Here is a 12,854-nt window from a genome sequence, read left to right on the forward strand (position 1 = left end):
GGGTTTGAAATGGCCTGACACCCTGCCCTTGGCCCTCATGTCATTGCGCGTTACCCCTCATTCTCGCTCTGGTCTCTCTCCTTATGAGATAACCTTCGGGCGACCAGCTAACATATGGGGGGTGCCCAGACCACGATCCTTTTCTGATATTGAACATCCTATGTTGATTGATTACCTATATGCCCTGACTTCTATTCATCAACAGGTAGCATCTGTACTGCAGTCTCCACCAGAGGGCCCCGGACATCGCTTGGAACCTGGCCAGTGGGTTCTTGTCAAGAAGTTTGATCGAGACACCGGCCTAGCTCCAAGGTGGTCCGAGCCGTACCAGATTCTACTCGCAACCCGGACGGCGGTAAAGGTGGATGGGAGGAAGCACTGGATATACGCCTCCCATCTGTAAAAGGCTGCCGCTCCCGCTTCCCTATGATCAGCATTGCTCTGGGGGAATCTTGACCCAGGAAGCCGAGAGAGCCACTGCATTTGTACCCTTTTCCGACGCCTGCAAAGTAGAGCAAAGGCAAGAAGAGGGAGTGACAAGATCGGGCAAACCGGTCTCCGCTGAATCTGTAATTGCTCTGAATCCTGTCATTGATATCCCAGCAAGCAAAAGCTCTAATGAAGGAGAGATACCTTCTGTGCTGTTTTCTGATCAGGAAACTCCGGGTCATGTGTGATACAACCTACAGCCAAGAAAGCACCACAGTACCTCAGACCCCACTGCCAGGAGATGAGGAAAGACTTGATTGAGTAGACAGGGTTTGCTAGATTTCGGGTCTGAGGTACTGAGCGGGACACTGGACTGAACCCGTTGAGAGCTGGAACTTTTTCTATTGTGCTCTGTTCAGAAAGAAAGACTAACACTTGTGAGCGGCCAGGTTGTTCATCGAATCCCTTTTGACCACAACGTTTTGTTTTCTTGAGATGAACGATAGGAGTCTGCCTGTGAGACTCTGACGGACACAGGGAGCAGTACCCTCTGACTCGAAGGACTGCTAGGCCTGAGTTTAGTATTGGACTTTTAGCTAGGAATGTACCCTTTTGGTCGTATTGTACCCGAAGAAGAGCTTACCATTGCACCACGATACTTGCCATTTTATGAGCCAATGTTTTCTACATGGACCACGTGTGTCAAAATAGTCTTTGTGTTGGTGATAGCAGTTATATTAGCTATTTTTATGGGTCTATTCATATATTTAGAATATAAGTACCCCCTGCAAACTTTTCTGCCCTCTACCGTTGCCCCGCCCGAACATTTCATGTTCACACTGGCTACCCATAAAGAACGACATCGCCAGACTTATGCGAAGAATGTATTTGTAGAAATGCTCCATCAGACCCATAGCGCTACCAACATTACCGACTGTTGGGTTTGTGGGCTTTTGCCATCTGTTATGCATAAACATGACCTGTTCCTCTCACTGCCCTTATCCTACTTAGGAAGTTGTGAAGCATGGTTTAAATTGTTTTCCGCTATGTACAGTCACTATGTAGAACATCCCAAACAGTACACCGAGAAGGATTACAATATGATCCTAGCATATATTAAAACACATCAGGGATTTGACCCAGAGGGAAATGGGGATGGGGATCGTTGGATCCAGAAGCTTGTATGAATTTGTATACTGAGAACGAAAATAATACCTGGTTAAAGGACAAACTTTATGATTTTGCTAACTTTAATGATTCGCAGTATTTCCAACACTTTGTTGCTAGAAATGTTACCAGTGAGCGTATTGTACCTATTCCCATTTTGAATACTTTGTCCGATTTCTGTGTACAAGGAATGGGACAAGTACAGGTTGGTGACAGTGTCTGCAACTATACCTATCGCATGAAAATATTCAGTAGCCCTCCACTGTTGACACCACCAAATGTGTATTTCGTGTGCGGGGAAAATGCTTACACTTGGTTACCTCGAGGCTGGGCAGGTCAGTGTTATCTATCCTTCTTTTACCCCCCTGTATACATTGCACCATCAGACTATCATAGAACTCACCAACTCCATCCCGCTAGAGCAGTTCCAAATAGGCAGCATAGACAGCTCGTAGTAACCGAGGTCGATCAAACTGACACCTCCCTGCAGCAGTTCACGGACTTTAGTAAAGGATTAGTCCCTTTCTGGGGGCCCATATTCAATAGTAGGGAAATAAGACGATTGTCCAGGATAGTAGAGACCGTCATTAATATCACCACAGATATCATGACCAACATTGCAGTAGAGCTTCAGGCCACAAGACTCGTTTCGCTCCAGAACCGGATGATTCTTAACGTTATCTTGGCTGATCGGGGAGGAGAATGCTCGGTGATTGGCAGCTCCTGCTGTGTGTATATTCAAGACTCCGCCCCCACAGTTCATTTGGCTATCCAAAAATTGCATCGCATAGCGGCTGAAATGCACACCGATAATGGGTCCTGGTCACTCTCTGGCTGGTTCTGGGGGCTCCTGTCAACTTGGGGTTGGAAATTATTGTTGATAGTAGCTGGGGCAGCAGGTATCATCTTCACCTGTTGCCTTTGTCTGCAATGTGGTCCGGCTTGTTGCTCCTATTGTGCCACCAAAGTAACAGCCATGTGTGTCCCTTCCCCTGTCCCCACTAAAATTCAGATGCTACAGCAGGAGATTCGTGAGTTGATGGCCATTGATGAAGAAGTCATCCAAGATTAGTACTTCCATGTAGTTAGCTACATCACGCTAAAAGGAGGGTTTGAGGAACCAGAATGGAATTTGGGCCTAGCGAAACATATAGTTGCTTTTAATAATTAGCGTGATACATCTAGTAGACTAACGAAGAGACACAAACATTAATACACACACGATATGTAACACTTTAGGAATTAGCATACGCCATATTACACATTTTTATAACTAAAATCACAAACAGTAGCGCTTGACTCGACTGACGCCATTTTGTGGCCTTGCTCGCTCACCGCATTAGTAAAATCTATTGTTGCATTCCACCCAAGCCTTTCCCCTGAAAAATAGCCCAACTGTTGCAAACTGCTGCTTCTGCACGTTAGGCCTGTCAAGGTTGTAGGTGGAAGGGGGAGGCTGGATAAGCACATTCCGAGGGGTGCTGTGCGGACTCTCTCTGAGTTAGCAGAAGGGAGTCACCCTCACGACCTTGCTATAATGAGATGAGCTAAACCAAGAACGGTTTGTTTCCCATATATGGTCTTTCCCCTGCACCAACCTGTACCAACTTGTATTTTTCCATCTTAGGTAACGGTTTGGAAATGTAACAGTATATATGTGATGTTCTGACAATGTGCCAGCAGTCTTCTTGGTGGACCTTGTGGGGTTAGGTCGCAAGGAGCTCCTCTGGCAGAGTTTGTTTGTTATAATAAACTATTGGACCTTCTACACTGCCAACTGACTGATTATTGGTAATTGGTATTGGGCTATCTGTAAGTATAGCTCTAGGTGGGTTGTAAATTATTTTTTGGTACTTCAGAGTTGCCTACTGGGCTTTTCTCTTTAAAATGCATTGCCAGTTCCTTTTAACTGGATCCTTTATTTTGTTCCAATAGTATCTGATATTGCAGGTATTTTTAATCTGTAAGCGTGGGGCAGATGGAAAACGGAGCATGGATTTGGTGCTTATTGTGCAAGCGAGAATCCATCTTTGATCAAGTCTGTGTGTATGGTTTACAAGATGGAGTTTCAGCCTTCTAGTTATGGATATGATTTGTAAGAAAACCACAAATTCTTTTAATGTAAGCCAGGATCAGCTTGAGAGCATGGAGGGCAGAAGCCCCTTCTGAAGTGCAGGGACAGCTCCTACACCTTTCGTGCTTTATTTTTCAATAGAGGTGGACGTCATATAGTGTTGTGTAGCAGCCAGGCATGGAACACCCCGCTCTTTTTGCGATATTGCATACAGCCTGTGATGGGGAACACCCACTTCCAAGCCTCTTTCTGCCTAATTTGGAGATCAAAGGAATATGGCTAGACCACATGTGTGAAAGATGCCCACTTTTATGAAACCAGACCTTACACAAAACAAAACTGGACACTGAGATATACATTCATCTCTGACAAACTAAGAAAAATACTGATAAGAAGCCTCAAGTCAGGCTGGCATTGGCACTGCTACGACTCCCAGCTCCATTCATTCCACATTCTTGGTGTATGCAATATTCTACAACCTGCATTTCACATGTAGTACTGAATTAAGCATAGTGATTAAAGTCCTATTTTTGTTTTTAATTAAACACATTAACTGAAGAATGATGTGTTAATTGTTATTACATGCCCTATTGACTTCTACCATGCAAAACTGCCCTTAGAAGCTCCGGGCTGCTTTGTCTCTCGAACATGAGAAAGTCTAGTACTTTAAAAGGCATGCTGGGTACTAATTTGTGGGTCCTTTTAGTTGCGTGAGTTCCAGGTCACCAGAGATAAAAAGCTTCTTGGGCTGATTTATACTTAGTGCCCAGTGGCTACAATGTGTGTTTGCGCCTACTTTCTGTGCCCCAGGGGCATTATCGTATTATAGCAGGGTCCACAGACACACTCTTCAATATGGATCACCTCAGCAGTACACCAGCACAATTCCAAAGGAGAGTGCCCTATTCAAAAGATGGAATTCTTTGGTTTGTGCCTGTGCTGTTCAACTGGCATGGGCACAGAGGTAAAGAAACTGCCATAAGGTACACTAATTGCGCACCACATAGAAGCAGCACACAGTCAGTGCACCCTCAGAGGCACCCCTTTTGAAGAGGGCATGGGGATCCTAGAGACCCACAGGCATCACCAAGTAGGTGTGTACAGTCAGGGACTCTACCAGTCTTCGAGGGATCGCTAAAATCCCTTTAAAATGGAGGCCAGCTTGTGGATCCCTGTGAAGACAGATGCGCAGCCTGTCTGATTTTCACTAAAGATCCCAGAGCAGGTGCAGATTCACAACTGCACCGGAAACAGTGCATTTGCTTTGATACAGTGGACTGTCCTGGTCCATGCCTGGTGCACCTACTTATGGGTATGCCCTGGCGCATAGTGGGAAAGTGAGCTGCATCTGTAATGTTACCGGAAGTTGTCCGACCTTGGGCAGAGTCATCCCTGACTGTCCTGGGGTTCATGAACAAGTTCCCACACTATATTTTACCTTTATCAGAAAAATATTTTATGATTCATACTTTTTTCTTTTTTACTTTATTTAGCAGTTTTAGCAAAAAACAAAGCAATACACTGAGCACATTAAAGGGGCATCTTGGTTACAAAGTTATGAAACTTCACCGTAATTCTCTAAATTGCACAATAGGTCACATGTATATATTGCAAGTCATGAGTAGACCAAATCCAGCCCTTGTTAGACTTGGCTGCCAATTATGCTTCCCAAACATCGCCCGCTCCCACCATCCCGCCACCCACTCTCAATATCACGTTTGGCCAGTTGTTGCATGTGGATTGCATATCGAACCATAGGTTCTATTTACATTATAAAGCAGTGCTTTTGCCCACACCAGTTGGCACCATGCTGGTGACAGAACCGCTCTGTCACCAGCCGCGGTTGCACTGTGCTCATGACGGAGCGGTTCCGTCAGGGCCCCGCCCGCTCAATAGAACGCTCCGCGCAGGCGTGCCGAGCGGGCCGTGACGGAACTGCTCCGTCATCAGCACAGCGCGACGGCGGCTGATGACAGAGTGGTTCCGTCACCAGCAGGGGAGGGGTTAATGGGGAATTGTACCACATATCCCAATAAAGCAATCTCAGGCAGGGTATTTTCCTGTATCAGTATAATGTTGCTGAGTGTGCTAAGCACTCCCTTCCAGAATGTGTGAATCCGAGGGCAGGTCCAAGCCAGGCATGCAAAGTCCGCCTGGGGGGATTGGCACCGTTGACATTGATACGACCTATTAGGGTCAATCCTATGTACCCTAAAAGGGGTAACATACATTTGGCGTAAGAATTTAAAGTGAAGCAATCTGTGCCTGCTGTTAATGGACACTAGTTTGGTCTCCAAACCTCATGCAGTCCACTGCTCATCCGATATCGGATTGCCTAGGTCCGCCTCCCAAGCACTCCGCACCTTAGTATCGTCCAGTGTAACCAGATCTGCACCCACCTTATAAAGTTGGGAAATCAAATGCTCCCCTCTGCTACTGCCAAAACCAATGTCATTGGGGCAAATGATGGGGGTTCCAGAGGGGAATCAGGGAGCCGGGCTCGAAGCACAGCCCTGAGCCTGGCCAGCAGAAATCTGTCCATTAATGATGCTTCAGGAAGAAGGGACCTATCTTCCATGTCAAATATATGGCCCTCAAGAAATAAGTCTCCAAGGTTGGAGATGCCAAACTTCGTGCAGGTATTTTGTACAAGCTTTTCTCTGGTTATGGGTAGTAATTTGGGATTTGGAAGAGGTATTGCTGATGAATATATCAGCTGTTCATTTGTGAGACGCCTCAGTGTGGCCCACGCCCAGCTGGTAGTGGAGACAGGTTGAATATCTGTGCGATCTCGTGGGATTCCCACAGGTAGGACTGCGGCCAAAGTGTCCGGTAGAACAAAGTCCGACTCAGGCCTCAGAAAGGTTATTCTGGCATCCGGGTGGTACCATGCCTGTGCAAAGTTGCACTGTGCCGCCATATCCCCCTTTGTTGTATGGAAGTGTCATGACCTGCCACATTATTCCCGGTGTTCTGTTGCCCCATACCAATCTAGTTCATTGTGTGCGAAGCGTGCTGAAAAACTTCTTAGGGGGATTGGGATATTGTGGAATAAATATAGAAATTTGGGAAAGACTATCATTTTGACAAGCGCCACGTGCCCTGACATAGACAGAGGCAGTTTCAGCCAATGATCTATTTGTGATTCAAGCCTGGTGATCGCTACCCCATAATTGAGGGAAAGAATTTGGTCGGGATCGCTATGTATATGCACCACCAAGTATCGCACCGAGTCGGAGCACCACTCCAACGGAAACTCTAGTGCCCACGGAGTGGTACTCTTCATAAGGGGGAAGATTACAGATTTATGTCAACTGATCCCCAGGCCGGATAGGTGCCAAAACGTATGATTTTTTGAAGAAGTGGATCCAAATTAGTATTGGGATCATGAACATAAAGGATCGTATTGTCCGCATACAGCGACACCAATAACGGGCCCGCACGAAATACCAGGCCTCTGTGAAGATGTTTTTCCTAAAAATGTCTCACTAGTGGGTCCATAGCTAATATGAACAACAGGGGGAACAGAGGGCATCCCTGCCTTGTACCCCGGGATAGCGAGAAGGGCAAAGACAGCGCACCATTAAGTCAGAGCCTGGCCGTGGGCGAAGTGTATAGTAGGGCTATGGTGGATATGAAGCCCAAAGGCATGCCCATTCGCTGCATAACAGGGGGTAAAAAGGGCAATTCCAGGGAATCAAAGGCCTTTTTGGTGTCTAACAGAACAGCAGCTGCAGGGGTGTCAGGTCCTATTCTAGGCAGGGTGTTGAAAAAAATACGTAGATTAAATGCAGTAGATCTATGGGGTATAAAGCCCGACTGAGCCCGGGAGATTATGGATTCCATAAGTAATGACAGGCGGCATGATAATGCTTTAGCAAGTATTTTATAGTCAAGGTTAAGGAGGGATAGAGGGCAATAGGCGCCACATAGTACGGGGTCTTTCCCAGGTTTGGGAAGTAATATAATAACTGCTTCGCGGAGTGTGGGAGGGAGGACTTGTTTCTCCAACGCCTCGCCATACATATCAAGCAGATGAGGAATCAGTAGTTCCTTGTAGGCTTTGTAAAATTCCCCAGTATACCCATCCAGGCCTGGGGCAGAGGAGGAGTTTAGAGATGTAATAGCTTCATCTATGCTTTCCGCTGTGATTGGAATCGCCAGGAAGTCCTGCATGAAATTTTCAAGGTAAACCAGCACAATTTCTGATAAATAGGCTTCCTGTGCTGTATGGTCGGAACCCAACCTTGTGGAGTACAGTGTCTTAAAATAAGAGAGACATTCCTGCCTTATTTCCAAAGGATCAGTGAGGTGTTGTCCTGCTTGCGAGCATAACTCTGTGATGTAAGCCTTAGTGTAGGGAGGTCTAACCATTTGTGCCAAAACCCTACCAGGGCGGTCTCCCTCCCCGTACACCTTTGCATTGTGAAACTTCCCCATGTATAGAATTTCCCATTCAGCCGTGTCCCTGTATTCTAGGAGCAAGGCGGCTCTCATCATCACGCGCTCCTGGTCGAAAGCTGACATTTGGGCAGAATCCAAGGCCTGAATTGCCCTCTCTACCGGAGTGAGAGTATTGCGAATGGCACAAAGTACCCTGGCACATTTAGCCATGCAGACCCCTCTAATATATGCCTTAAAGCCCTCCCACAGCACTGCCTTTGTGTCTATCGATCCTGTGTTAAGTGCAAAATACTCCTCTATTGCATCCTGAATCTCCTGCCGAAACACGTCATCCTCTAATGCTCGATGGGGGAACCTCCATTGCCTCTCAAACCCCTCGAGGCGTGAGATCCACAGGGTTAACAAAACAGGGGAGTGGTCAGAGTAGGTTCTGGGTAGCTGAGAAGACCGTGAAACCACTTGGAAATGTCAGGAGTAACCAAACAGTAATCAAGCCTGGTCCAGGTATCGTGTGGACTCGTCTAGTGGGTGTAAGTGGTATGTCCCGGGTCTCGTGAGCGGCCCACGTCTAGGAGTAAAAAATGTTCACATAATGATCGCAAAGCTTTACGGCCTTGGGTTTGGTGTCAGGGGCAGTTGAGGTACTGTCAGTGGTGGGGTGCAAGGCAATATTGAAGTCACCCCCCAGAATGAGTGGGATGGGCCCCAATAGTAGCAGTTTGGATAATAATGCATAGTAAAAATCAAGGGAGTCAGTGTTTGGGCCATACACGCAAACCTGCGCTGTCTTGTGATTAAATAGCGTGCCCACCACAATCACATATCTGCCATCAGGGTCTGTAGTCACCAAATGACACTTAAAAAGAAGCCGCTTGGGTATAAGTATGGCAGTCCCCCTTGCGTAGTTGCTTAAGTTTGCAAAAAACCTATTTGAGCCCCAAGAGGAAGCGAACTGGGCTTGGTCGCTAGTAGGGAGGTGCGTTTCCTGCAAGAAGGCCACATCTACTCCGTGTCTTAGCAGATAATGAACCACCTGATGTTTTTTGCGCGTGTCGTTTAGGCCGCGGACATTCCATGTCGCTAAAGTGACACTAGAAGGACCAGCATTATAACCTAACCTAACCTAACTGTGCCATTTCAAAAAGTACCAGTCATGTTTTGTATAAAACCTAGCATATTGCCCTTCTGTTGTGGAATGAAAAAAGGAACTAAAGCTACAGTGCAATGCAATGTGAACAATACCCCACCCACCTCCCCCCACCCAGCCTGCCCGCCCATCCGGAGAGGCAATACCAACTGCATAACAACATACAACTGTACCAGTGGAGTCCAAAACTTGAAAACAGTGTAATAATCCAGGTACATTCTGATAGCACATTACAATCTCGAGGTGTTCACCAAAGTGGGGAGGCATTTGCCCTCCATGGCCTAGTAACCCAATTGAACAATATACTTAACATGAGGCGTCCTGGCTATTCTTGCAACTTAGTAAACGTGCAGCATATTGGAAGGAGATCCGCAAGGAACAGCCAGTACTGCCCAGAGTTCGAAAACAAATCCTCACTAACCGCTGAACCGCTGTTTGGAGGCGAGGTGGTGTTTTTTTGGTTTTCTTTAAACATTTTTATTGTTTTTTCCTCATAGAAAAATACATAACTGGCATGTCACCATCAAGAAGTGTCCCCGCGCCCCCCACCCCACATCCCCTCCATGTCCGTCAGATTGCAATGTCCTATCATCATATTTCAAATGTTCTTTCACATTCGTATAGCCCGCATTTAAACCCATCATCGCAGTTCCGCACAGCCCATCCTCCCACAACAAGTCAATATACAAATTCTTGGACCCCTCATAGACCTACGTCTAAACCATGATAGTGTCTCCATTTACTCCATACTCTACGGAATTTCTTCGGGCATCCTCTCGCTGTATAGATGACCCTTCCAGCCGCCCTGTACATGTCTAGACCCCTCCTCCACTCCTCCAGCTGGAGTGTATCAGGTGCCCCCATTTCCTAGCTAGATCTCTTTTGGCCACTACTAAGGCTGACATTAGGAAGATTAGCAGCGGACGGGCCAAGTCTACATCATTAGTCATTCCCAGGAGGATGAGCTTCGGGTCTAGTGGTATGTCTGTCTCCAATATTTCACTCAGTTCAGTGGTGATTGCGACCCAATATGCCTGAATATTTGGGCAGGTCCATATTATGTGGAGGAAACTCCTGCTATCATGTCCGCATCGCAGGCAGCTAGGATCGGAGGTTCTCCCCATTTTATAGAGCCGTATTCTATCATAGTATACCCTGTGTAGGACCTTGAACTGGATCAGGCGTAAGAGCGACTTGATTGCCACCTCCCTAGGGTGCATCAGGGCCATTCCCCAGTCTACATCATCCATCTCCCCTATTTCTTGTTCCCACGTAGCTCGTAGACCCTCCAGTTTATCCGGTTTATTATTCATGATCGTCTTGTAGGTCAGGGATACAGCCTTTTCAGGGATCCTTTCCTGCAGTAGGCGGCCCTCTAGCGGGGCATATTCAGGGAACGGCTCCTGTAGTGCAACTTCTACCCGCCATGCATGCCTCAGTTGTATGTATTTAAAAAACTGGGAGTGGTGTAGTCCAAATTTAGTCTGTAAGGAAGTAAAGGGTTTTAATTCTCCATTTTTTGCTACATCCCCTAGAGTGGAAACGCCAATGGCGTCCCATCCCTGGAACCCCTTCAGCTTGCCAATTTCTTTGAGCCATGAGCATTCCCACAGCGGGGTCTGCTTCATAGGTCTATGGGCCCACCCAGTGATATTCGAGACTCTGTTCCACACCCTGAGCGTGATTTTGGTAGCTGGGAGCAATCTGGCCTGACCCTTCCCACCATATATGTAGTGGAGGCATGAACGTGTACCCATGGTGTATCTTTCTAGGGCATATGTGGGGTATGTGGTGGGTGCGTGTATCCAGTCATTAATGGGGGTTAAGTGCTCTGCCCAGTAATAAGCTTCAAGATCTGGAAGGGAAATCCCTCTGTCATATTGGTGGCGCTGCAGTGTTGTTAGCGCCACTCTAGGGTGTTTTCCCAACCATAAGTAGGACCGTGGCACCGGGAAATATTCATTTTGAAAGGCGTGAAGGAATTTTGGGATGGAGACCATTTTGAACATGGCTGCCCTTCTAAGTATTGTCAAGGGAAGCGTTTGCCATCTGCAGGCATCAAGTTTGAAGTCGCGTATAACACGGTTAACATTTCGTTCATATGAGACGGCGCTGTCAGTTGTGACAAATATCCCTAAGTACTGAAATCCATCATCTGTCGTCTGTAGCCTCTGTGGCAATTGGGGCCAGTCGTTACGTCCTCGGGGGTCATAGAGCGTTGATTTATGCCAGTTGATCTGGTATCCTGACCTAGCGCCATATCTTGCCAGTTCGTCGAACAGCGCCGGTACTGTGCTTTTCGGTCTTGTGATGTATAGCAATCTATCATCGGCGTATAGCGATAGTTTCTCGTCCTGTACGTCCGCCTGTCCCATCCGGAACCCCGTGATCCTCTAGTTTTGTCTTACCACGCAGGCCATCACCTCGATAGTCAAGGCAAAGAGCAGGGGCGATAGGGGGCACCCTTGGTGAGTTTCCCGCTGGATGGGAAAGGCCCTTGACATTGTCCTGTTAACCCTCAAACGGGCACTAGGGCCTGCGTAGAGTATACTAATTTTGTGCCTATATTTAGGTCCAAAGCCCATTTGTTCCAGCACTCCCTCCAAGAAGGGCCAATGAACAGCATCAAACGCCTTTTCTGCGTCTAGTGACAAGAACCAATGTGGCTCTGCTCTGTCTTCCATCTCACGAAGCCAATTATGTGTTCTTCGCAGGTTGTGCCTAGTTGCCCTTTCCGGGATGAACCCCGTCTGGTCCATATGGATCAACCCCGGGATGACCCTTCTCATACGGAGAGCTAGTATTGTGGTATAGATCTTTGCTTCCACGTTCAGCAATGAGATGGGGCGATATGATGTGCAATATTCTGCCGGTTTCCCTGTCTTATGAATTGGGACAATCGTGGCCTGCCTGATGTCCGGTGGGAACTGTCCCTCCTCCTCAGCATCCAGGAAGAGGCCCTGCAAGTGTCGGGTCAGGAGGCCAGTCATCTTCTTGAAAAACTCTGCTGGGAATCTATTGGGGCCCGGGGCTTTCCCCACTCGGATTTTTGTCAGTGCCACCCTAACTTCTTCCTCAGTGACGTCAGACTCTAGGTCCATGCGATCAGTTCCGTCAAGAGTCGGGAGGGTGATGGTTGTCATGTATTGCAATGCCTCCAGTTTGGATCCTAGATCATGGGCCTTGTATAGGGTTTCATAGTAGTCAGCAAATGCTTCAGCTATCTTGTCATCGGTACATACCCAGTCGTCAGTACCCATCCGAATTCTGTCGACCCAACGTTCATCCCTTTCTTTCCTGCTAAGCCATGCCAAGAGCTTGCCAGATTTATCTCCCACATCATAGATGCGGTGGAGAGTGGCTAGTGCTTGTGTCTTAGTTTCCCCAGTCACTAGTTGTCTGTACTGGGCCTGTGTATCGGCAAGGCGTTGTTGCGTCTCTATATCCCTCTTGAGTAGGTGTTTGCTCTCCAGCTGTAGTATTAGTGCTTCCAAGGTCTGGATCTCAGACTGTCTCTTTTTCCTAGCCTCCGCCAGTCTACAGTGAGCCCTATCTCGAAGCACTACTTTAAGCGCCTCCCATAGCACTATCCGGGAGTCCACAGTCCCCACATTGTCTGCCAGGTACACCTTC

At 47.3% G+C, this 12,854-nt stretch overlaps 1 pseudogene; it reads left to right on the forward strand.

Annotated features, from left to right (window-relative positions):
- Positions 1–218: 218 nt before the first annotated feature.
- LOC147663499 (uncharacterized) lies at positions 219–3,247 on the forward strand (annotated as a pseudogene).
- The last annotated feature ends 9,607 nt before the right edge of the window (positions 3,248–12,854 follow it).

This window comes from Lissotriton vulgaris, unplaced genomic scaffold (assembly GCF_964263255.1).
Source record: "Lissotriton vulgaris unplaced genomic scaffold, aLisVul1.2 SCAFFOLD_1766, whole genome shotgun sequence".
Taxonomy (NCBI): domain Eukaryota; kingdom Metazoa; phylum Chordata; class Amphibia; order Caudata; family Salamandridae; genus Lissotriton; species Lissotriton vulgaris.